The sequence below is a fragment of the Rutilus rutilus genome, assembly GCF_951802725.1.
Source record: "Rutilus rutilus genome assembly, chromosome: 1".
Classification (NCBI taxonomy): Eukaryota; Metazoa; Chordata; class Actinopteri; order Cypriniformes; family Leuciscidae; genus Rutilus; species Rutilus rutilus.
The window spans coordinates 60100604-60125577 of record NC_140209.1 but is presented as its reverse complement, the minus strand read 5'-3'; the positions used below and the strand labels follow the sequence as shown (position 1 = coordinate 60125577).

Genomic DNA, 24974 nt, shown 5'->3' with positions numbered 1-24974 from the left:
CACCTGTTTCAAGGAACCAACCTGTGTCTGTGTTGTTGTCTCATATATAAGTCACCTGACACCTTCCTCTGATCATTAAATCACTTCACTGGGATTCAGTTCAGACCGTTTTAGACCCTCAGTGGGTGACCAGCATCTTTTCTTTTTGTCTTTATAAAGTGATTTACTTTTCAGAGAAAACCTCAGTGAGTGACGGGCCTAAGAATGAAAACGCCTGTTTCAAGGAGCCGACCTGTGTCTGTGTTGTTGTGAAGACAGCTACACATATAGAGGGTTTTCACTACACGTCATCAATCTGGAAGTCGGCCATTTTGGAGGCACTTGGCCGATTATTGCTGCTGAGAAATGGTCGTGTTTTGGTCTGTACTAATCGGTCGCACAGAGAAAAAATTTTCGAGTTCTATAGACTGCCGAAAGTTAAAGAGAAGAGTGCAAAAAACTGATGAAAGATGGCATTTGTGGTTGAGAGAGGCACAGCATCAGCCACATGTGTAAATGAAGCGTTGACTATGGCTAAAATGTTGACGTAAAGTAGTTCACTATGGTTACATTCACACTGTCAGTCCAAATCTGATTATCTTTGTATCCGATTGGAATATGATCTAAAATGATGTCCACACTGTGTATCGCAACTGTTCAGATCCGATTTGTGTGTCCACGCAGCTCTTTGACAATACGGCAATGATGTTGCTTTGATGGAGGGGTTTGCATTCTTGCAAGTCCTTCTCTATATGATTTTGCAGTTTCTATGTGTTTTTGTCCGTGGTTTAGACATCATAAATTAGTGTAACAATGTGTTCAGTCGTACATAAACAGTGCAATCCATGCCGTTGTTTACATCCGAGTACCTCCAATATGGCCGCACATCCGGGTAACTGACCAAATCGTGACGTAGGTGCAAACCCTCTATTGTCTCACATAATAGTCACCTGACACCTTTCTCTGATCATTAAATAACTTCACTGGGACTCAGTTCAGACAGTTTTAGACCCTCAGTGGGTGACCAGCATCTTTTCTTTTTGTCTTTTAAAGTGATTTACTTTTCAGAGAAAAGAACCTCAGTGAGTGATTCACCATGTTTCATTCAATAATTTCACTTCCACTACTCACACAGAGTCAGAGGTCACAGCAGGTCCATCGCTGAGATTAGGCGGCAGACCAATGGAGTTGTCACTCTTCATAGACACACAGCTGAACTCTGGAGAAGCTGCTCTCTGAGTGTGAACAGAAGCCTCCTCCTCGCTCTCCTCACACACACTCATTCCACAGGCCAACTTCTGCTTCTCTCTCTTCCTGCTAGATGAGAAGTTTGATTTCAGGCCTGTATGTGGATGAAGAGAACATATACACTGAATTTTGACATGAAATTAAAAATAAATTAGTGGGTTTTACTAGATAAGCCTATTTAATTGGGTATCGTTTAAAGGGGTGGTTGAATGTGATTTCACTTTTTTAACTTAAGCTAGTGTGTAATGTTGCTGTTTGAGCATAAACAACATCTGCAAAGTTACAACGCTCAAAGTTCAATACAAAGGGAGATATTTGCTTTTAAAGAAATCAATTTCTAAGGACTACAGCAAACGGCCGGTAGGGACTACAAGACATTCCTCCAGGGTTAGTGACATCACTAACCCCAACATTTACATAAACCCCTCCTCTGGGAACAAAGGGGGAGAGGCCATTTTATGTTGCTTTGGAGAAGAGTTGTTGTGGTAGTAAAGTATCGCTGCCGCCGTGCCGTCGAAGCGCTGTTATTTTTACCCAGATTGCAGGTCCACTTTGTTCAGTCCTCCTAAGGACGGTGGAGTTAGGGAGTTATGATTACAATTTATTTTTAACTCGGCCCCTCATAATTATAATCCAAATGTCGCTCTCTGTGCTGCACATCTTCCGGAGGAAAGCTTCCTCAATCTACGCGAGTTCAATGCAGGATTCGCAAACGGCTTGTCCTGAAAGATCAAGCAGTTCCAACTTTAAAAACAGAAGCTGTTTTTTACGAGCCACAACCTATAAGTAGTGCTGCACGATTAATCGTATCGCAATCGCGATGTCAAGCCTACGCGATTATATGACGCAAAATGCTGCGATTTTATATTAAATAAACAAATTAGCGCTGTTAATGCAATTAACACAGCATCTGTTCATTTTTGGCATCCTTTGGCTAGTGTTACATGATGCCGCTCTTATTCATGCAAATGCTTTTAAACCATTCATGCGCGATAAGACAAAAAAGAACGCGCTGTCAGTGAATGTCCTCCTGACACACACACACACACACACACACGACCCACAGATAGACGCGCGCCAGTATCGTACAGACAGCGCGCCAGTATCAAGTTCTCTTTCGCTGTAGAACGAACAACACACATGTATGCCAAAATGAACGCGCTGCCTGTGAATGTCCTGACTGTGACACACAGAAAGACTCGCGCTAATATCGTGCGTGCGCCAGTGTTCGAATTGTGTCAAAGCTCTTGGGGGGCCCCCCCCCAAAAAAAACTTAATAATATACATATTTTCATTTATTTATTTCATATAATACTATAATTTCATTTACTTAACTTTTAGTGTTTCAGAACATGTTTTTGCAGTTGAGCATTAACTCTGTGCATAATTGATGAACAAAGACTTTTCTCCACCCAAAATCTATGTAATAATCCGGGTTTTTCCTGGGTGCTAAAATCCCGATCATGTATTTTAATAAGATAATTAAATGTGTATTTTTCGTAGACCATCATATAGCCTACTGAGTTTCCCACAGTATTTTTGTGGATTGAGCTCGGTAGGGGGGTCAGGGGGCATGCTCCCCCGGAAGAAAATTTTGTACATTTTAAAGATAAATTCATTAATTTGGTGCACTTTGAGTCCCCCGAATCTGCTGTTAAAAATAAATAATCCACCCGCCAACCTCCCGAACCTATGATATTCTCTGATTTAGATATCTGCATCTGATCATCACATTTCAATTATTCAAATTCTCAGTGTTAAGCATGATAATATGATGAAATATCACACTGTAGGCTGATTTAAAATTAAGATTTATTTAAAATAAAAGTTCTTCTTTTGTCAAAATTACATGTCCAGCCTAAACAGAGGCTTTACTCCCTTCAAACTTAAATTGTCAATGTGTCATTACATCACTGTTGGAAAACACTCTTATCAGAATAATTTTTTTAGCTTTATAAAGGGCATTTCTTTCCCTAATTTGTACTCTCTATACTCTTTCCCTACTCTCAGGGAACTGAGGTTACGTTAGTAGCCTAACCGAGTAGGCCTACGTTATTTCTTATTTTATTTTTTTGATATTGAAAATTGTTTTAATCAGGGCATTTGTCCGGTTGGGCAAGTAGGCTACAATTCTTTCACTTGTCCCTTAAAAAACACACGCACGTGTCCCGGACAACCGTTAATGTCGAAATTCTATTCAGATCAGTAAATTACCAAACAATCATAAAAGAAAGAAATATTATCTTACTGTCATCGTGAGGTGAAAATGAGGATCCACTCTGCCAGACTCTCGTGAAAGTGCTTATCTATAGCACGAAATTAATTTCTCGTACCATTTATTCGCCAAAAATAGTTTTTGCGTGCATATGATACGCACTTATGGCGTGTAACACGCACGTAGCCTACTCCACACCCCTAATCCTACCCAAGGGGTTTGCAGTGTGTATCATTTACACGCAAAAAAAAAAAATTGGCATATAAATGGCACGATCAATAAAATGTATCTGTTTATAAATTTGAGCGTCTTTTCAGACGCAAATCTAATTTGAATTACTTTCTAATAGGAGCGGCAGCGAAATACTTTGATTAAAAAAAATATATATTACCTAATAAATTATGTTTCTATTATTTTAGTTTTAATGAAAAACTAGGGGACCCCCCGGGTAATTTTTTTGGGCCTTATGGGGGGTCCCTTGATGCTTATGGGGGGTCCCAGACCCCCCCAGCCCCCCCTCAATTCGAACACTGGCGTCCGCACAAAACAGCATGCCAGAATACAGTTCTCTTTCGAGCTTGAACGAACAATAACACACACAATTATGCCAAAATGTCTTTTTGTCGAGTATCTTCATAACATAAGAGTAGTCTCATGATGGACTTGAAGAGTTGTGACTCGCGAGAGAATGAGGCGCGTGTGAGATCCGCATCTGTCAGCAGCGGCTGTTCTTAAAGGGACAGTACACAGTAGCCACTAATTATATCTGTCGCTATTTAAGTTAATCAAAGAACAAAGGGAACAGAGAAAAACACTCACTGCTCTTGACTAAAGAACTTTTTTCACTAATCCGTGTGTGCATTTATTTTCCTTGAGAACCAAGCAAGATGACTTATGAAACCATTTGTTTATTATATTGCAATCGCAATATTGACCTCAATTATCACAATATGACATTTTCCCCAAATCGTGCAGCCCTACGTATGATTTTTTCGTTGATGTGTTTTCCTGTAATAGTTCGTATTGTTAATTGTACGTTGTAGCAAGGAAGGAAGTAAACGAAGGACAACGCTGTTTGGCTCCACAAACAGTTTGTTAAATGCTAATTCATACTTATCCGACAAACACATATAAACTTGTTTAATATCACCAGCGCAGTGAACTTGGAATGTTTGTGGTTGTTGTCGTTTATGTGATCAGTGTAAATTATTCTTTGATTACAGCTTGTATGTATATTTTATCTACATGCTTGTTTATCTACAGGCATGCTAAACATGGTTTTGTGTTTGATTTGGCTACTGTTGTAAAGCCAATGTTTAGTGTTCGTATTGGGTTAATAGTTCTGATGACAGATGTTTGGCTACAATCGTTCTAAATATACAAATTAACAGTGCCATATAGTCAGTAGCGATCACAATAGATCTGCAGTCTTAAAAAAAAACATACCATTCTGAAACGTCCTTTAACAGCCGTTCTTGAAGAGGTTCTGCTCGATCCGCTCCACTAACATTCTCTGGGTGTGATTCGAGCTCAAATTGGTATGGCAATATTGACACTGTTTATCATACACCAAAGAACAAACTACTGGTAAGGTAGTAAACCCCTCCTCTTGCGTATTTTTGAGGGGGGGGGGGGGGGGGGGGGGGGGGGGGGCTTCATATAACCCGGAAATCATCTGACCGTTTTTACAAGGAGGGACAGAGCAGTGTAGAATAAAAGTTAAATATGTGAAAAATAATGTGAATTTTTAAAAACGAAGCATGAACACGTTACAGTGCACGCCACAAACACAATCAAGCCTTCGGTTTTACCACCCCTTTAAACAGAACCCCCAATTCACTTCACTGAGTGCTTCAAAATGTGATTTTGGACATTTACGAAAACCTGGATTAGTGAATGAGTTTATTGTTTAGCAAAACGTTAGATGTTGGTGTTTTTAATAAAAAACATTAATAAAATGTACAGACTGTTTTATGCATTGTAATGCAATATATTCTTCTTTTTTTTTAAATTAAGACTAACAGCACAACCAGCAACAATCATTAGATAAGTAAAAATGGTTAAATAGTCACATGTGGACCACATAAGTATGGTGACCAAGTAGTGCACAACACAAAGAAATTTAAAAAGCAAACATAAGTTCACAACAAAACGAAAAGAAGCCATAACACAAAGGAAATGCTCCCGACCACTAGAGCGTGTTAAAGTTAAGTTAGTTTTAGCAGAGATGTGCTGTGTTCAAATTCACTCCTTATACCCTCATTCACTATTCCCTACTACATCACTCCACTAATAGTCCAGTTGAAGGAGTGAATGAAAACGAGTGAGTGAATTTGGACACTGAGTACGCCGGAAGGGCTGCTGATTTCTGCATAGTTTGAGCTTGCTGTTTAATAATTAATTGAAACCTGGCAAACTGGCAGCTCCAGTAGTAATGAAAAGATTTATCCCGAACTCTGCCATGGAAACTAACATGTATAAACCGTAATTAAACAGTTTTATAATCAATTAAAAAGGAATTGATATCTGTATGATAATATGCTGGACCAGCACGGTTTGGAAAATGGATGGATGATTGATTCAGCTCATCTCCGCCATCTCCCACGCTCACAATGCATTATGGGTATTCTCAAGGCGTTGAGCATATATCAGGGCTGCGGTGAAGTAAATAAGTATTGTGATACTTGGTGCCACAGTGACACTCTTGTCCCAAAAAGTATTGCTCAGTTTTCCCTGTTGCACAAAATTTGAGGGTTCCCCCACCTGCCAAATCCCGAATGAATATATGAATATGAATATGAATATGAATATGAATATGAATGAAATGAATATGAATATGAATATGAATATGAATATGAATATGAATATGAATATATCCAAACAAAACAACTGACCCTCAATACATGATCGGAATGATCGTGTCGGAATGAACGGAAATGAACGACTTCCGGTCCAATGGCGTCATTTCGTGTGCAGTGGAAAGGCGGCTTAAAGGGTCATGAAACCCTAAACCAAATTTTCTGAGATTTTAACAGAGGTATGTGTGTTAAACACCATTGAAGACAATGTTAGCATCTGTTAGATTTAATAGTAGGGGGAAAATGGTTAAATTTGAGTTTTTTTCCACTATTTTCATCTTCCGGGTTTAAAATCTTCATCGTGTCCACGTCACAGGCTACTTTGAGTACTATAGTACTTTGATGACTCATCGGTGTCTCATTATTATTCATGTACTGAGTTTTCTTATCCAATGAGAAGACACTTGCTCTTAATTATTCATTACACCACGTGGAACTTTCCAATGACAGACATGTAAAACTGTGATATCGCGTAGTAGATGAGAGAGCAATGATGGGACGTGCGTTTGTTTTCGTGGTGCAAAAGTTCCAGTGCATCTTTCCCCGTGATGCTGCCCGGGCTAGACTCCGGCTGCGGGCGGTTGGCCATCAACCACGGACACATCTAAACTATGTGTGTGTAGCAACCATTCAACGGGAGAATGGTGGACTTCGGCCTTGTACACCAATGCAGGTTGTGTCTAGTGATGCGGTCCCGAGGACTTTTCTATCACTTCAGATGTGTGCGTGTGTGTGTGTGTGTGTGTGTGTGTCTAAGTCTAAAATGTAACCCTGACCGTTTTACTTGCCTTTTGCTAAATAATCACTCGTTATTAAAATTTAGATATTTCGATAATACCTCAAGTGTATGGAACGTATGCTTAGTTTGTGAAAATTTCTGTCACTGTCCATCTTTATTATGTGGGTTTAGGGGGCGTGTAGATCTAGGCTTTTGCATTTATAGTGTGTAAAGAAACAATTTATATGTTTTAAATATAATTATGATTACTGTAGGCTAATATATGTAGCAGGGCATTCAGTTACTTTTGAAAGGACAAAAATAATGTGTCTGTGTATTTCATTAGACTTTAACTTTGCCAGCAATAAAAAAAAAAAAAACTAGCATTTCCTCACGTGTTACCACTGATTTTTAGTGACAGTCCATATGCATGGGCCACTGGCGATGACAGTTGGTATCATTATATTGCTATCATATACTGTTGTGTACTAACATTAACACAACATTTCCCCAAAATCATGTTTAACCGGAGATACGAGATTTATGACTCGGGAGCAGGGAGATATGAGGTTACGCTGTCATTGATAAGAATGGTACGGACACAGACGTCGCTGCTGTCAGCAGTGTTCATCAAAGTCTGCGGTCGCGTTGAGCCTTGTTTTGACAAGAGAAAAGGCTTCAATAGTTAACCAAAGCTAACGACTGTGGTTACATACATCTTCCTAAACTCCATTTTAAAGGTTTAAGAGCTATAAGTGAAGCAGAACACAAAAACGATGAGGTAACTAGGCTGTCTAATAGGTGGAAATTAGCCTAATCTGCACGCAAACTTACCTTCGTGGCTCACGGGCTTCCTTCTGCACCGAAGCATTACAGCTATCGATTTTTAACAAAACAGGCCAACTCAAATTTATCTAACCTAACTATTTTCACTCGTTATTGTCTAAAAAACATACAGAGTTATCCAAAGATAGGCTTACTTGGCGCCAGTAACTTAGACAGCCCTTTTTTCTCCCATAAATTAAAACCTTGCTACTTGGGGTATTTTACATGCACAGTGCCAACTTCGAGTCAGTAAAATAATAATAAAACCAATAATTTAATGCTGGTATCCAAAACATTTAATTCAATTCAAGTACTATATTAGATACATTTTAAAACTTCATATAAACTAGGGCCGTGACATTAACGCGTTAATTTCGATTAATTAATCTGAGACAAAATAACGCGTTAAAAAAAAATAACGCAGATTAATCCATTCCATTTTGACCTTTGAACCTGGAGCCGTTCTAGCCACCGTTCGACTGTAAAATGAAGGAGGGAGACGAGAACGCGCTGGCGCTGCCTGGATCATTGATTGGAACATTTACTTATAAAAAACAGCCGGCATTTCAACGTTGATTCACCGGTGAACGTAAGGGACCAAGGTCGAATCAATGTTGGATTATGTTTCGATTGTGCAAAACGAATCAACGTTGAAATCGTGACGTTGTTTCATTGTTGATTTCGTGACGTTGTTTCACCGTCTCTTCTTTCAGTATGGGTGAATAAAGATTGTATGTCGACGTTGTTGAACCAATGATGAATTATGCTTCAGTTTTGCAAATTGAATCAATGTTGATATCGTGACGTTGTTTCACCGTATTACCTTTCATCATAAGATAATGAGTCATGACAATGCTGACTGAATTTGTGATTAACTGTACACTAAAATATTGTTAACTGTCAAATTACTTGCAGCAATGGCTTAATTAAACACATTTAATAAAAATATAACACATGCTCAAGATTGTAAAACAAGTTTTATTCTGAAAAAACAAAAGTCTAAAAATACTTTCTAAAACAGATGAAAAACATCTCAAACTTTAAATTTCAGCATTTTCGAAGTAATTTCGAAGCAAGTGTAAATAATGTTTATAATTTAATGTTTAATATCAAATGTATAATTTAATAATGTTCAATAATTTAATAATGTTCAATTGTATTGTATTGATTATTTGCTAGGCACAATTATTTCAATGCTCACCCTTTGAACATTTGAACATTATTTCAATAACATGTTCAACACAATTATTTTTAATTGATTGACAGCCCTAATTTATATGCAATTAAAATGCGATTAATTTCGATTAATTAATTACAAAGCCTCTAATTAATTAGATTAATTTTTTTAATCGAGTCCCGGCCCTAATATAAACTTATAATAAGCCTAGTAATAATAAGCCTAGTAATAAGTAGACATTTAAAATGCATCAATAACTGATATCATAGTTTAACACATAAATCAGAGTTAAGGCTTGCTTTACGTGTTGCTCGACGAGCATTTCTTTAATCGTTGCGACTTTCAATCAAGCGTGCCGCACAAGCCCTGAAAAGTGAAGCCAAAACGTCTCGATCACCACCCGGTGACTGGTCCTAGTATAGGTCATAAGCCCCGCCTCCCTGTGTTATTCAACGGGACGTGAGACCAACTAAACAATTAAATTACACTTCAAATATCTTTTTTCCAAAGGTGGTTTCTTTCATTTGCTGTCGTTTTCATCACGCTGATGTAAGTTCAAGTGTCTGTTTCAAAAATAAATTGGTTTTTAGTCAGTTACGTGATGCGGTGGTGTAACGTCATGATTGACAGCCGTGATTGACAGGTTCTCTGAGCTAAGTAGTCACTGAAGCACCAACGGACATTTTTTTCGGGATCTTCGGAGGACTGCAGAGATTGTATTTACTTTATTTTAACAAGCCTCTTGTCGTACTGCAATCAATTTTTTTAAAAAGTGTGCAGAAATCACTCTCCCTGAGTGCATTCTGCGAGAGAGTGCATTCTACACTCTGCTTTACTTCTTGCTCACTACTGCGCAGGTCTGGTCCTAAGATCGCTACTACGCAGACTCAAGTTCCAATATGTCAGCGCCATATCGGGACACTGGCGGTTTCAGTTCTCATCAATGGAAGAGAGTGAAGGAGCGTCGTCCATCTTTTTTTACAGTCTATGCTTTCAATCCTGAGGAGACAAAATGCCGATGAGGCTCCCGCCACAGAGTGAAGAAGAGGTGGAGTTACGAGGATTCTCTTCTCAGACAGTTGAAGTGTTCAATGGAGTTAAGAGATTTGCTCTCTAGCTATTTTAAACACTTTAGATTGGTTAATAATTTGAAAAAATAACAGAACCACGTGGGGACTGACCAATAGCATCGATTTGTTAAAAAAAAAAATGAAATTGACCAAATTTGGACATAAGAGGTTTCCGCCCGACAGCGACGATATATATTTATTTATATGTATATTCCTATGGTACAGAAACGATTTTTGAACGACATTGGGAGCTGTTCTCAATCCAACACGAATCACACTATGCGTCGATTGCAAGTGACGTCACTTGCAGAGGAAGCGCTGGTGTCTGAGAGTGCAAGTGCAGCCAAAGTTGCCCTGTGTATCATCACCTTTACACTCTGGTCTTTTCACGATCGGGATCACAGAAACGCATGACGTGGCCAGGTGTAAACAACCCCATTAGGGCCGCCAGCCTTTTACAGTACTCAACAAAACATGAATTGTATACATTTAAGGTTTAAACATCATAGGCAATCTGTTGTTGTTATTATTTGGCTCACTTATGGGCACTGTTTCGGTTCAGTTATTTAAATTTGTGCAAAAGTAAATTTGCTGACTCTCTAAATGTTTTCAGAAGCAGCCTCAACCATGATCGATGCAAACTAGACCAGGGTTTAAAATAAAATAGGCTAGGCTACTATATTGTCCTGTTGGAGGAAAGAAAAACTGCTGAAGTGTAACCGTTTTATGAGTGGAAGTTGAAGTTTCCACCGTGAAGTATCGAGTAGTGATCTACATGTCCTTTGAGTTTGACAAAGTCTATTTAGACGCAAATGATCATTATTACAGCTATGAAACGTTAAAACGAACTTACCGTAACGTGAAGTTATTTTCTGACTCTGAATACTGCGCTGCTTTGGATATGTGAATACACACAGTCACAGACTGCTTCCGGTTTCACTTTATGAGACTCTGTTCCCGCTAAAAACACACCGCGCGCCTCAGGCTGAACGTGATGACGATGGACTACGTGCTTTACCTACTGCATACTGCACTGAACTAGGACTTGGTCTAGTGACACTTAAAATAAAACATTTTTTTTTTTTTTTTTTTATCAATTATTTGTTATATAAATTAATAAATAATATACATAGGCTATGTTATAATTCACTTTTCAAATCGAAGGATACTAGGTAAATAATGGGCGTTCACTAAATTTGGGACACCTACGTTCTGATGTGTACAATATCACAGACAAGTCAATAGTTCATGGGTCTGACAGAAGAGCATGACAGTTGTTGTTGTTTTTTTTTGTTTTGTTTATTATTATTAGCCTACTTGTATAGTATTTTGAGCATTAAAAAAAGTGTGATGTTTGTGATGTATTCATGAATGCAATAAAAAGAGGATTGATTGCAAAACTAAATCTAGAATGTTTTTATTATTATTATTATTAGCCTTTTTGTAACAACCAAAATTTATGAACTGCTTAAAATAAAAAAGGACAGTATGGTTTTGGGCACAATCATCTATGCGTTTCAGATGAAGAAAATAACTAGGGATTTCTGGAGATAGTCTTTCACGGTATAGTTATTAAATTCCTTAGATTCACAATTATGAGGATATTTTATATTATTGTTATATATTGTTACATATGATTAAAATCCAGGAAATACAACAGAAATAATCCAACACTGGCCTTAACATGAACCATGATTCATGCTGGGGAAAAAGTATTTTTGTCTTGACTGTAAATATAACTACACAAATATACTGTACATCTTTGTAGAACAAGGATCATGGAGTAAAATTATGACAACTAGCTAACTCTCTCCATATGAGCTACATTTAATCAAATAAAAATTGGCCTAATAGACCTACACATTATAAAATTGTCTGTCAGTTGTTTGTATTGAGTAGTCGCTATATTGTTAGGCTACCGTCAACTGTTTAGTTTCCAGCATTCTTCAAAATATCTTATTTTGTGTTCAATTTAAGGGTAAATAAACGATAACTGACTTTTCATGTTTGGGTGAACTAAACCTTCAGGCTAATGTTATTTAACATGCATTGGTATTTATCATGCATTGAGTTAACAAATTCAAGACTTGGTACTATAATGTCAATGTTGTGCATAGGACACAAATTGTTTAAATAATAATAATAAAAAAAAAAGTTATCTGACTCGTGCTGTGGTCTATCTCTTATTTCATTAAACTATTTAAATAATATATAATGAATCAATAGGCCTATTGAAAATATGCCCTATTGTGTTCAGCCAACTAAACATAGGCTACTTTGTTCTGTAATTCATTAGGTAAACATGAATATTTATGTTGTGGCAACTTATGATTTTAACGTAATATTTTGAGTTGCGTGGACTTCAGTCCCTGTTCGTGGAGTTAGTTGCCCGATAAGTTGCCTTATTATTTTAAGTTGACCCAACTTTTTTTTTTTTTACATTAGAGTTAGGCATTGTTAGGCTGTATGTTATTTGTTTTATGTCTGTACACAAAATGGTTATTGCATATGTAGGCCTATCATTCTGCAATGAGGTCAAATTGAATGTCCTTTTAGAATTACTAACATTTATGAACATTTGAATAATTTAATGGTTCATGCGTTTATTTGTTCATTTATATTTTCTTTACAAGGGAGGTGGCTCCTCTGTTCATCCTTTCATAAACATTGTGTGATGTACTATGCATTGTGTTTTAGTCTTTTACTTGTGTTGGTGTCACAGGATTGTATTTGGGTTTATATTGCGCTGGGTGATAGCAAGTTAGGAATGGCCAAAAATGCTAAACAGGCAAGCAAACATGTTTTGAGACAGAGGGTGTGTAAAGGATTTTGGGTGATTGGATGATAAAAAATGAAGGCCACAGAACGAAAGCTGATTTCCAAGGATCCTCCAGATTGAGACCTCTTTCGCCACCTATGATCCCACTATCCTGTGTGTAAGGTTTTGTGACAGTTAAAGGGTAAAAAGGCAAGTTGAAGTTCAGAGTCAGTTTTTAGATGTAGATTTTTCCTAATATTTTTCAATTGTCATTTTATTTCTAGCGAGAAATGGGTATTCTTGTCATTAAATATTTGATTGGTTTTGGGTGAGTTAGTCGTTGTTTTACTGAAGTGCTCGTATGATCTCCACTAGATGGAGCCACGTTACTTTGGAGTCACTCATTTCAGTCAACGATTCAACCCAAAACTATCGATGAGAGTGTAGCAGATTTCAACACGTGTGAGGTTTGGACTGTGCTTCTGTTTCGAGGGGTTATTTTGCACGCCTCATGAAAATACACGAGACCTAATCAAATCCTGAATCTACAATGTCATTTTACTGTGTTGTGGGGATCAAAGCATCTCTCAGGTAGGCCCCGATCTTCATCTTGTGGTGACTGCATATCCACTCTTCAACTCTGGTTTACACTTTGTGAATTATCTGCAAAGATAAAGTAATAAGTTATGATAATGAAGTCTTAACTGTGGCATCTGTGAGTTATCTTGTGCTCAAATTGGATGTTCTATGTGTCTCTCATCTTCATACAGCAATGAGAACTGCAGACTGATTTACATAAAGTGTCATTTCCATAAACTCATCATCAGCTAAAGGATGCTTGTGCTGTTGGAGTATATATGAACATGTAGGTATGACAGAAAGCTATTTGTAGTGTGCAGTTATAACATGTCAAACAGTGCTGGTGAATTGCCACCAAAACATGGTTATTAGTATGGTTTTTTGGAAATAGTATCATCATTATACCATTTTTTTTAAAACATTTACCATGTCAGTGCCATGGCATACTTTAATGTTTCTTATAAATGGCATACTGAATATCATTTCAGTGCTTATTCTCAATTCTGACAATATCAGGATTTTTTTTTTTTTTTTTACTCAAATAGAAAAAAAATAAAAATAATGAATTGTTTAATTGGATATTGGAATATTGGTTGGATAAAATGTGTTTTACAAATCATTTCAATTAAATATATTTTGAATATATGTATATATATATATATATATATATATATATATATATATATATATATAATATGAAATACATATATTATGAAATACATTTTGAACAATATTTACTGTATGTCTTGTTGTAATTTTATTATATTTTCAAATATATATATATATATATATATATATAATTATATCAAATAAATGACTAAAATGTATTTTAAAAAACATTTAAATAAATACATTTTAAAATGTATATTAGTCTACCAAGACACTTTCCTGACACTTTCCTGGCCAATTCTTTCTACAGTAGTCAACATTTGAAGTGGATCAAAACCCTTCATCAAAGTTCTACATGAATTTTGAACAATACCCGTTCTTGTCTTTGATGACAACTTTGATGAACTTTTTTGATCCACTTCAAATGTTGACTACTGTATACATCTAAACACATCATAAATAGACACGCATAACAGTGTTGTAGTCCAAGATCTTATTTTCAAGAGCATTTGGATTTTGGCCTGGACTTGGACTCGAATGAACCGGTCTCGACTAGTCCGAGAAAATATGGAGTCGAAATTTCGACAAACTTGAGTCCTTGTCCAGTCTCGAGTACAACGACACTGGTGCATAAAGTAAAAAGGGAAACTTTGCATTACAATGCACATTATACTTATTAGTGTTATCAGTTGCCATTGGATCGCCAGGATACCACTGGCTACTAATAGTAATTGTGAAATAAGGCACTGTTGAATTGGCAGTGGGATATATGAGATGACATATAACAGGAAGAGTAAAGAGAAGGTAATTGGGGACGACTGCCCCTGACACGCAGGGTGACCCTGGTCTCCAGCCAAACCTCCAGCATCCATTGCTATTGATTTGTGGCTGTTTAATGAGTGTTGTGCTGAGAGGAGACTGATGCCGGATCATGCACTTGTCCCTGGTGTCGTAGTCTGTATATCTCGAGTCTGTCTTGAGAATGTAGTTCAGGTCGTCAAATGCTGGTAAACAGCATCTCTGCACTGTAGCCCTGTTGCACAAACACAATTACACTTTTACCACCAACATAGTGCTGTTACTGTTGCTCGGCCAGGATCTATGAGCCTCTCTGACATTGAGGCACTGCATTGGGTGCTTGATTAGTTGAATGATTTGGTAATAATAAAAATAAAAATAATCTAGTTTTGTGCTAGTTTCTAGAGTTGCTGTTAGTTTGAAAATTGTACTTTCATCTGGTTCAGAATGAGCACATTTAAGAGGTTGGTGTGATGCAAAAAATATATAATAATTTCAGCAAAATTATGCTTTGAAAATACTTTGATTTGTCTAAATTCACTCATGAAGGCACTCACAAAAATGTATTGTTTAATATATATATATATATATATATATATATATATATATATATATATATATATATATATATATATATATATATATATACTGCTGCAGGGTATTGTTAAAAATTACAAAACTGAATATTTATGTGTATTTGCACATGTAGGGTGGTTTGCTTAGCAACATGCTAACTTAATTGTGGGATCAACTGTGATAAGTCAGTCTGATAACTCATGTTTTACTGGAAGTCAGTGATTGCAGTTTATAAAGTTATACATATTTTTCTTACAAAGATGCATGGCTTCACTTCAGAAGGCCTTTATTAACCCCCTGGAGTCGTATGGATACCTTTATGATGGATGGATGCTCTTTTTTGAGCTTCAAAAGCTCAGGCTCTATTCACTCCCATTATACATCTGGGAAGAGCCAGGGTATTTTTTAATATAACTCAGATTGTGTTTGGCTGAAAGAAGTCATACACCTATGGCTTGAGGGTGAGTAAATAATGGGATAATTTCCATTTTTGGGTGAACTAACCCTTTAAAGTATATTTTAGTTTACCATAAATGTTTGTCAGTACATCCATCAGTACACTTTCAAAGATGTAATTATAAAACTACATATAAATATGACCTTAAGTCCCAATTAAGTGGGTCAAAAAGAACTCTTAAGTTCAACTAATTTCATTTTATATAGCCTACATTTAAACTAAAATACATTTTCATCCAATTGCAATTAAGTGTCCATTCAGCTCATTTTAAAATATATTATTTCCGTAATAAGTGTAAAATATGCTAAAGTGTACTTCTTTCTGACAGTAGACAGTTGCACTGTGGTTTTTAGCTTTATATGTTGGTCAGGCGGTCTCTTTCTGTTGAAGTGGGTGGTTCTTGGCCAGAACAAGCTGCAATGTTGACCTTTTGCTGTTTAGTTTAGGCTACACAAGAGCAGGTTTTGGAACAGAGCTGTAGTGTCATCCGTAGCTCAGTGTTTAAGGCTGTTAAAGCATTATTATTTGAACCTCAATTTAATCCAGAGTCTTAGGGTCCCTTGTGTTTGTCTTTGGCTTTTCCAAACCCACTCTTGTTTTCCTGAATTAGTCGGATCGATGTTGCTGTTGTTCCACTGAGGATTTCCGAGCTGACTGCTTTCATTCGCTGACATTTCCCTCAGTGCTCCCTTTTTAACAGAGGGTGAGCCCCTTCTAAAATGTTAAAAGTGCCGCCATCAATCTTCCCACCTCAGACAAGTGTCAGGCCAGTAGTCAGCCTCGCACTCTTCTCCTGTTTGTTGGCCGCAATCCACACAGTTTAATTGAAAATTCTTCCCATACCTTGACACTCGAATAACAAAGAGGGCATAAGTTTTACCCTAACTGCTATCCAGACACATTTCAATTATCCCTGTGTTTGAATTGTAATCACGGTCTGTGCCATTCAAAGAGCTTGCAGCAGTTTCCTGAATACCCCTATTACTGCCAGCTGAAGATTATAGACCATGGGAAACAGTGGGAAGAATGCTGATTCCATGAAACAGATCCCATTATAAATCATATAGGCATGCTTTAAAAAATTATCTTAATTTTAATAGTAAAAGGGTGTAAAAATGCTAAAATGTTGTAAAAATTGGTTAACAGCAAGTGCCTTTACTCTATATAAGACCAGTAATGAATCTTAATAGCGAGAATTGAACCCTAAAATAGTGTTGCTGTTACTTTTTGTACTGTATTTCCATTGACTATGCATGTTTTTATTTTTGCATTCAGCTCTTGATAACTCAATATAAAGATTCAATGGTAACACTTTATTTGATAAGACATTTAAAGGAGAACTCCGGAGTTCACGCGCATAGGTTTAGTACCTATGATCACGCGCGTGAACTCGACAATCGACTACTGTGGACTTCGACCGAAAACAGGATGTAAATACAGGTATGTGCGCTGGCTGAATAAACATCATTTTTATTAATATCTTTCACATCTACTGCAGTCAGATTCACTCGCGTTCACTCCGAAGGAATCACTCACATGACCTGGGCACTTGTAATGACACATCAAGGATGTTAAGAGCCTAAAAGCAGGTTTAAAACGTGCCCCATTGAAGTCAACAGGGTGCAAATTTTAAAAAGAGGATAACACGGTGTAGGCAACACCGATTTTTGTCGTTGTTCTCTGTACTGACAGCACTCCAAATGTACAAAAAAATGAGCTCAATGTTAAAATTGACCGGAGTTCTCTTTTAAGACATTCTACTGACCAAAAGTAACACGTTAACACATTCTACTGACCAAAAGTAGATCCAAGATGGCGGCGCGAGTACATCGCGAGGCTCGCGGTCTCTCCAGATTCTGTAATTTAGCAGTATTTTTCTTGCTCATTTCGGGTCTGTTCGTCCAGAACAGTTGTGCCTTAACATCGTACACCCAAGGTGAGCTTTTGGATATTGGTTTGCGAATTTCCGACAGTTTTATGGACAACCTTCGACTCCTTCCTGAGATCGCCAGATCACCCGAGGCTATGCACTCTGCCCGGCCGGGCGGAAGTGCTCGCAGGCGCCGGCGAGATCGTAAACAAAGGCGGGGGAAGCGCGGAGGACTAAGAGCTAAGCTAAAGCTAACACCACACCGGCTCTCTTTACCCAGCATTTTCCTTGCCAATGTACGGTCGCTGTTGAACAAAATGGAGGAGATTCGACTCAACATCACATACAGCAAGAGACTTTTGAACTGTAATGTTCTAATTTTCACGGAAACATGGTTAAACAGCGGAATACCGGACAACGCTATTGAGCTAGCGGGACGCCATACATTCCGGGCGGATAGAACACTAGATGGCTCCGGTAAGACCAGAGGTGGTGGATTGTGCATTTACATTAACAAAGCTTGGTGCACAAACTCTGCTATTGTTGGGAGACATTGTTCAGCTAACCTTGAGTTTCTCATGGTTAAATGTAGACCGTTTTATCTACCGCGGGAGTTCACTTCCACTATTATAACTGCAGCCTATATTCCCCCGGATGCTGATGCCAAGTTTGCTATGAAAGAACTTCACGCAGCCATCAGTAAACAACAGACCGTTCACCCGGAAGCTGCGTTTATTGTTGCGGGTGATTTTAATCATTCAAACTTAAAGTCAGTGCTACCGAAATTTCACCAGCATGTTTCCTGTCACACCAGAGGAAACAAAACCTTAGACCATGTTTACACAAACATGGCTGAAGCCTACGTCGTGACACCCCTCCCCCACTTGGGACAGTCAGATCACCTTTCTTTGTTCCTCACCCCCAAATATGCACCTCTGATCAATCGCGTGAAGCCATCAGTGAAGACCATCAAGGTGTGGCCTGCGGGGGCAGATTTCTCACTCCAGGAAAGGTTTCTACACACAGACTGGAGTATGTTTGCTTCTCAAGCCACCAGTGGCTCTCACACGGACATTGACTGCTACACCTCCTCTGTACTGGATTATATTAATACCACCATTGACAGTGTTACAACCCAGAAGCAGATCACCACATACCCAAATCAGAAGCCATGGATGAACAGGGAAGTGCGACTCCTATTGAAGACACGCAATACTGCCTTCAGATCAGGAGATGCACAAGCCTATAGCACATCCAGAGCAAATCTGAAAAGGGGCATCAAAGAGGCCAAGCACTGCTACAAGCTTAAGATAGAGGGACACTTTTCCAACGCTGACCCTCGGCGCATGTGGCAGGGCATTCAGGCCATCAGTGACTACAAACCCTCTCACTCCACCCCCGCAGCCACTGATGTCAACTTCCTGAACGAGCTAAATGACTTTTATGCTCGCTTTGAAAGAGACAACAGAGAAATTGCCACCAAGCTCAAATCCTCAGCTGACCACCCACCGATCACACTCTCCTCCACAGATGTCTGCAATGCACTGAGCAGGATCAGCGCGCACAAGGCTGCTGGACCAGACAACATCCCTGGACGCGTACTCAGGGCATGTGCGGAGCAGCTCGCTGGGGTTTTTACAGACATTTTCAACCTGTCTCTTGCCCAAGCAGCTGTACCAACATGCTTTAAATGCACTTCCATTGTGCCAGTGCCAAAACACTCCAGCCCGAAGTGCCTTAATGACTACCGCCCTGTAGCACTCACACCCATCGTAATGAAGTGCTTTGAGCGGCTGGTCCTGGCACACCTAAAAGACTCTCTACCATCCACATTGGACTCACACCAGTTTGCCTACCGTAGCAATAGGAGCACAGAGGATGCAGTCTCCATGGCACTGCACTCTGTGCTCACACATCTGGACAATAAGAACACTTATGCACGCATGCTGTTTGTTGACTTCAGCTCAGCATTCAACACTGTCATCCCAACTAAGTTAATAGCCAAACTTGGAGACCTGGGCTTCAACACCTCCATGTGCAACTGGATTTTGGACTTCTTGACCAACAGACCCCAGAATGTTCGATCAGGCTCCAACTGCTCCACATCCATCACACTCAACACTGGTGTACCACAGGGCTGTGTGCTAAGCCCGTTCCTCTACTCCCTCTTCACCTCCGACTGCAAGCCTGTGTACGGATCTAATTCCATCGTCAAGTTTGCGGACGACACTACGGTGATTGGTCTCATCAGCAACAACGATGAGACTGCCTATAGGGAGGAGATCAAGCACCTGGCCACATGGTGCACCGAAAATAACCAGCTCCTCAACACCACCAAAACGAAGGAGCTCATCGTGGACTTCAGGAAAGTGTCAAGAGGCACACACGACACCATCCACATCAATGGAATGGCTGTTGAGCGTGTCTCCAGTTTCAAGTTCCTGGGGATCCACATCTCGGCGGACATGACCTGGACAACCAACACCTCCAGCCTGGTCAAGAAGGCTCACCAGCGCCTTTTCTTCCTGAGGACACTGAGGAAGAATCAGCTTTCCTCCACTATCCTGGTGAACTTCTATCGCTGTGCAATAGAAAGCATCCTGACCAACTGTGCTACAGTGTGGTATGGGAGCTGTTCTGTTGCAGAGCGCAAGGCACTGCAGCGGGTGGTGAAAACCGCCCAGCGCATCACTGGGACTCCACTACCTGCCATCGAGCACATCCAGAGGAAACGCTGTCTGCATCGAGCTCGCAGCATCCTTAAGGACTCCTCTCACCCAGCCCACAGACTGTTTTCTCTCCTGCCCTCCGGCAGGCGTTTCAGGTGCCTCCGGACCAGGACCAGCAGACTAAAGAACAGTTTTTTCCCCAGAGCTGTCTCTTTATTAAACTCTAACCCTCATTGATCCCACTCCCCTTATATACTGATTGACTCTCCTCTCCCTCCTCACACCTGCCTCCATTTTGTATTTGCAATACTATAATGTTCATTTGCACTACTGACTGTTATTACAGTAACAACTGTTTACATATGCATCTTGCACTACTACCTTGACTGGAATATGCTCAATTTGCACTGCCGACTGTTTATTTACAGTACCGACTGTTTATATATACATTGCAATATCGTACCTTAACTGTAATATGCAATTACTTTCCACTGCACTTTCACTCGGATAGCTTCTGTCCAACTTTATTTGCACTACTTTAAATCCATTGTTATACTGCTCATTAGCCTAACTTATACATATATCTATTTGTTAAATTCTGTTTATAGTAATAGCCATCTGTATATTATGCTCACATTCTGTTTATAGTAACAGCCATCTGTATATATATTCATAGTACATATCTATCTGTAAAATTCTGTTTATAGTAACAGCCATCTGTATATTATATTCAGTACATATCTATCTGTAAGCATTCTGTTTATAGTAATAGCCATCTGTATATTATTATATTCAGTACATATCTAGCTGTAAACTCTGTTCACAGTAATAGTTATCTGTATATTATATTCATAGGACAATCTATCTGTAAATTTTTGTTTATAATAGTATTCAACTCTATATTTATTCAGTACATATCCATGTTCTGCACTTATGGAACCACTGTATATCCTGCACTTGCTGCTATTGCACTTCTGGTTAGACCTAAACTGCATTTCGTTGCCTTGTACCTGTACTTGTGTAATGACAATAAAGTTGAATCTAATCTAATCTAATCTAAAAAGTAACTTTGCAACTACGTCAACTAACTCTCATTAGACTATTAGTAAACTGTCTACACTTTATTTTGATGCTCCCCAAAATACATTCTACCGACTATAAGTAACTTTGAAACTACGTAAACTAATCCTAACAGTCTACTAATACTCTGAGTTAGTTGACATGTCATTGCAAATTATTCAAAGTTAGTTGACATGTAGTTGCAAAGTTACTTATAGTTAGTAGAATGTCTAAAGCGAATTATTGAAATTAAGTGCAGCTGATTCAAGTTGCAAACTCAAATGAACGATGCTTGAATTTCAACTGACTAAAAAATGTCCTTTTTATTTAAGCGGTTAATCAGCCACCCGTAGGTATTAGCATATATTTCCCCTTAGCTCAACCTACAGCTGCAAACCACATCTTGAGATTACATAGATGATGACAGATTAACGGTGAGGAGGAGGTAAAGGATTGTTGAATCTGCTGCTGTGAGCGGTCCTCTGGGGATCATTGTCCCTCTGGAACACAAACCTTTGGAGTCTCTGAGTGTGATGAAACAGACGCCAGTCTCTAGTGAGTTTCCAGCTCCTGCTGTCGTAGCCTGAGGCGACGTCTGTGCCTGGAGCACTCCCAGTGCGAATCCCTATTCTTCCCCATCCGCATGTGTTCTCGGGCTTCTCTCTCATTCTCAGTCTTTGCTGGAAAGTAGGTCGCTTCCTCAGATCCTCAGAACTGTAATTGAATACATTTATGAAAATTAATTTGTAAACAGGATTTTCTTTTCTGCGACCCTACATTGTACAAACACAGTGATGTCCCAAGCCGATCTCAAGGATCGGTATCGGGGTAGATTAAGCTTTTTTTTTTTTTTAAGTCCCCCTGTGATGCAAATCAAGTTTTTAATGTTGTTTATATGTCTGTGTTCTGTTTTTAATATGCTTTAAGTCAAACCATGTGTAGATTCATAAGTCGACACCATTGCTGAATATTTTCTCTTTAAAACTGCAGTGAATCAAAGACAGTCTCAAAAACAGTTTGAAATCGCTGGTGTTTCTGATGATTTTGGAAAATAATGCAATTGGGAAATTTAATTTAATTTTAGCAATATTGCGAGTGCAATTTAATATGCGAAAATAAATTTTTTAAGCTATTTATCTTCTGTATTATTCAACACATGCAATAAATCATTGTATAGTAGGGATGGGAAACTTTAGGCATCTCATGATCCGATCTACTTTTTTTTAACTTAATCTTATTAATAAAACATAAAATCTTTATTTAATTACATATGTAATTACTTTTATTAAATGTAAGTACTTTTAAAAATAATTACACAGCGTGTGTGTGTGTGAGAAAGAGAGAAGCAAGCAGAATTCCCAGGACTCTTCCCATGTGTTGCAGCGGGAGTAACAACTCCTGCCCTCCGGGAGGCGCTATAGGGTCCCAGAATGCAGAAAGAACAAATAAACACTCATGTGTTCCCCTGTCAATATCTCTGCTGAATCAATACAGGAGAGTAAAGAAGAGTAAAGAGTAAAGAGAGTAATATCACTTTCATCTATATATTTATGGCTATTGAAGACCACTCTTGCAGGGCAGGGCCCCCATCATATTAATTAAGTATCTATTTATGTTTTTACTGATGCTTCTCTGTTTTTAGGTTGTTGTGTCGTAATTGTTGGAGCTTGTATTGCAAGACAAATTTCCGTGTACACGGACAATAAAGTGCTATCTATACTATCTTTACTCTTGTGTGTCACATGACCAGAGTGCATTACTTTTCATCCAAGGCAACATACTTAACACATAATAGTTATACAGTTGCTCTAATGCATGTTTTCTTCTCTATTTTGAGCATAAATAAGTAGGGATGCACTGAAATTACGGCAGAGAGAGAGAGAGCCTACCGGTCAGTTTTCAAGTCAAGTAAATGTGTGGTCCAGTGACTCTTTTGAAGAGCTGAAAGGATGTTTTCTGTGCACGGACTGGGACATTTTTTTATCAGGATGCAAATATAGACATGGTTACTAAATCAATTACTACGTACATTTCATCTGTGTGGATTTAATTATACTTCAGAGAGTCGTTTAGAGGTACCCGAACAGCAAACCGTATATAACAGGGAATTAAAGACTGCTTTAAAAGGAATAAAATGGCTTTTAGGCTGGGGGACATTGTGGAACTTAGGTCAGCACAAAAGGATCTTAACCAGAAACTGAGGACATCACGGATACAATATAAAGAACGGGCTGAACATCATTTGTCAATATCAGATACAAAAGAGCTGGGGAACTCAATCCGGGGAACGCCTGACATGACCCCGAAAAAAGGAAGCTAATGTTTGCCTGCAATGAATCTGATAGAGCAAATGAACTGAACTATTTTAAATGAGATTTGAGACTGACAGCATTTTTGATCAGTTTCAAAATAATTTCATGGCCCCCAGAATATTTTGTTTTATGAATATGCAAATATATCAAAAGAAAGAACAGACCCTCTGCTTTTAAACAACAACAACAACAACAACAACAACAACAACTGTTTTGTTCTAGCTTGATGCATTCTTATAAAAAAAAAAAAAAAATTCTTATAAGTTTAATTAAAAAAGCAACATTTTGAGCAATAAGCTGAGAAAATCGTATTTTTGTCAAAGATCTGGATAGGATTCAGAACGATGGTCAAAACATAGATGGAGTAGATCTAGTCCATCAACACCCCAAAACTTCACAGTCATGTAGCTCATCCTGGGTTGACATTTCATTCAGTAACATTAGGCAGTTTTGATTTATATTGTGTTTAATGTTGATGATTGCGTTATTTTACATATGCATCTTCTGCTTACATACTGTATGATATTGCTTGTTTCTGCATCTTCGTCTGTGTTTTGATAAGGAGATTTAGTACTCTTTCAGAAGATGTGAAATAGCGCCCCCTACCGAATAACAGTGAAAACACAGAAAGCCGGAAATTTTTATTCAATGGATTATAGAAATCGAAAGCGAGCCAAGACTGCTCTCTTTACAGTCACTAAACTTGTTTAGTGTTTAAAATCACTAAACACTGTGTCAGTTCAACACGATCTCACAAAGTTCAGTGAAGCTGCCAGCAATGCACAATAAATCTCTTACTTACATCGTGTCTACACTTTTTGTTAATGAGAGGTTTTGTGTGCCTGCATATGTCAGCACTGATTCTGAATAAAATTAATAATCAATAAATTCTGACTAATTTAAACACCTCTGATTGGCCATTGTGTTCAAGAGATCCACAACTATGTCTGTGATTGGCTACATTGCTCACTTCTGCAAAAACACGTTGTGTATAGATACAGTTGACGTTCTCCAGAACGCAAACACAAATATGTACTGGAGCGTTTGCCAAATCTGTTTCCCCAATATATTATTACAGTATCATCAGCTTACTTGCATTTTGTTCAGTAATTTATCTGCAAAGTCTTTCTCTGACCCTTTAAAATGCTTCCACACTGCCGACATGTTTGCTGCATTTACAGTGATGTGAATAAGTAT

At 38.4% G+C, this 24974-nt stretch overlaps 1 protein-coding gene across 1 annotated transcript in view; it reads right to left on the bottom strand.

Annotated features, from left to right (window-relative positions):
* The window catches only part of LOC311295501 (NACHT, LRR and PYD domains-containing protein 3-like), a 51032-nt gene extending 49711 nt beyond the window's left edge, over positions 1–1321 (bottom strand). The window contains exon 1 of the mRNA XM_084416929.1: positions 1111–1321. The gene's annotated coding sequence lies outside the window, so the exon portion shown is untranslated. The remainder of the gene's footprint in view (positions 1–1110) is intronic.
* Positions 1322–24974: the final 23653 nt, after the last annotated feature.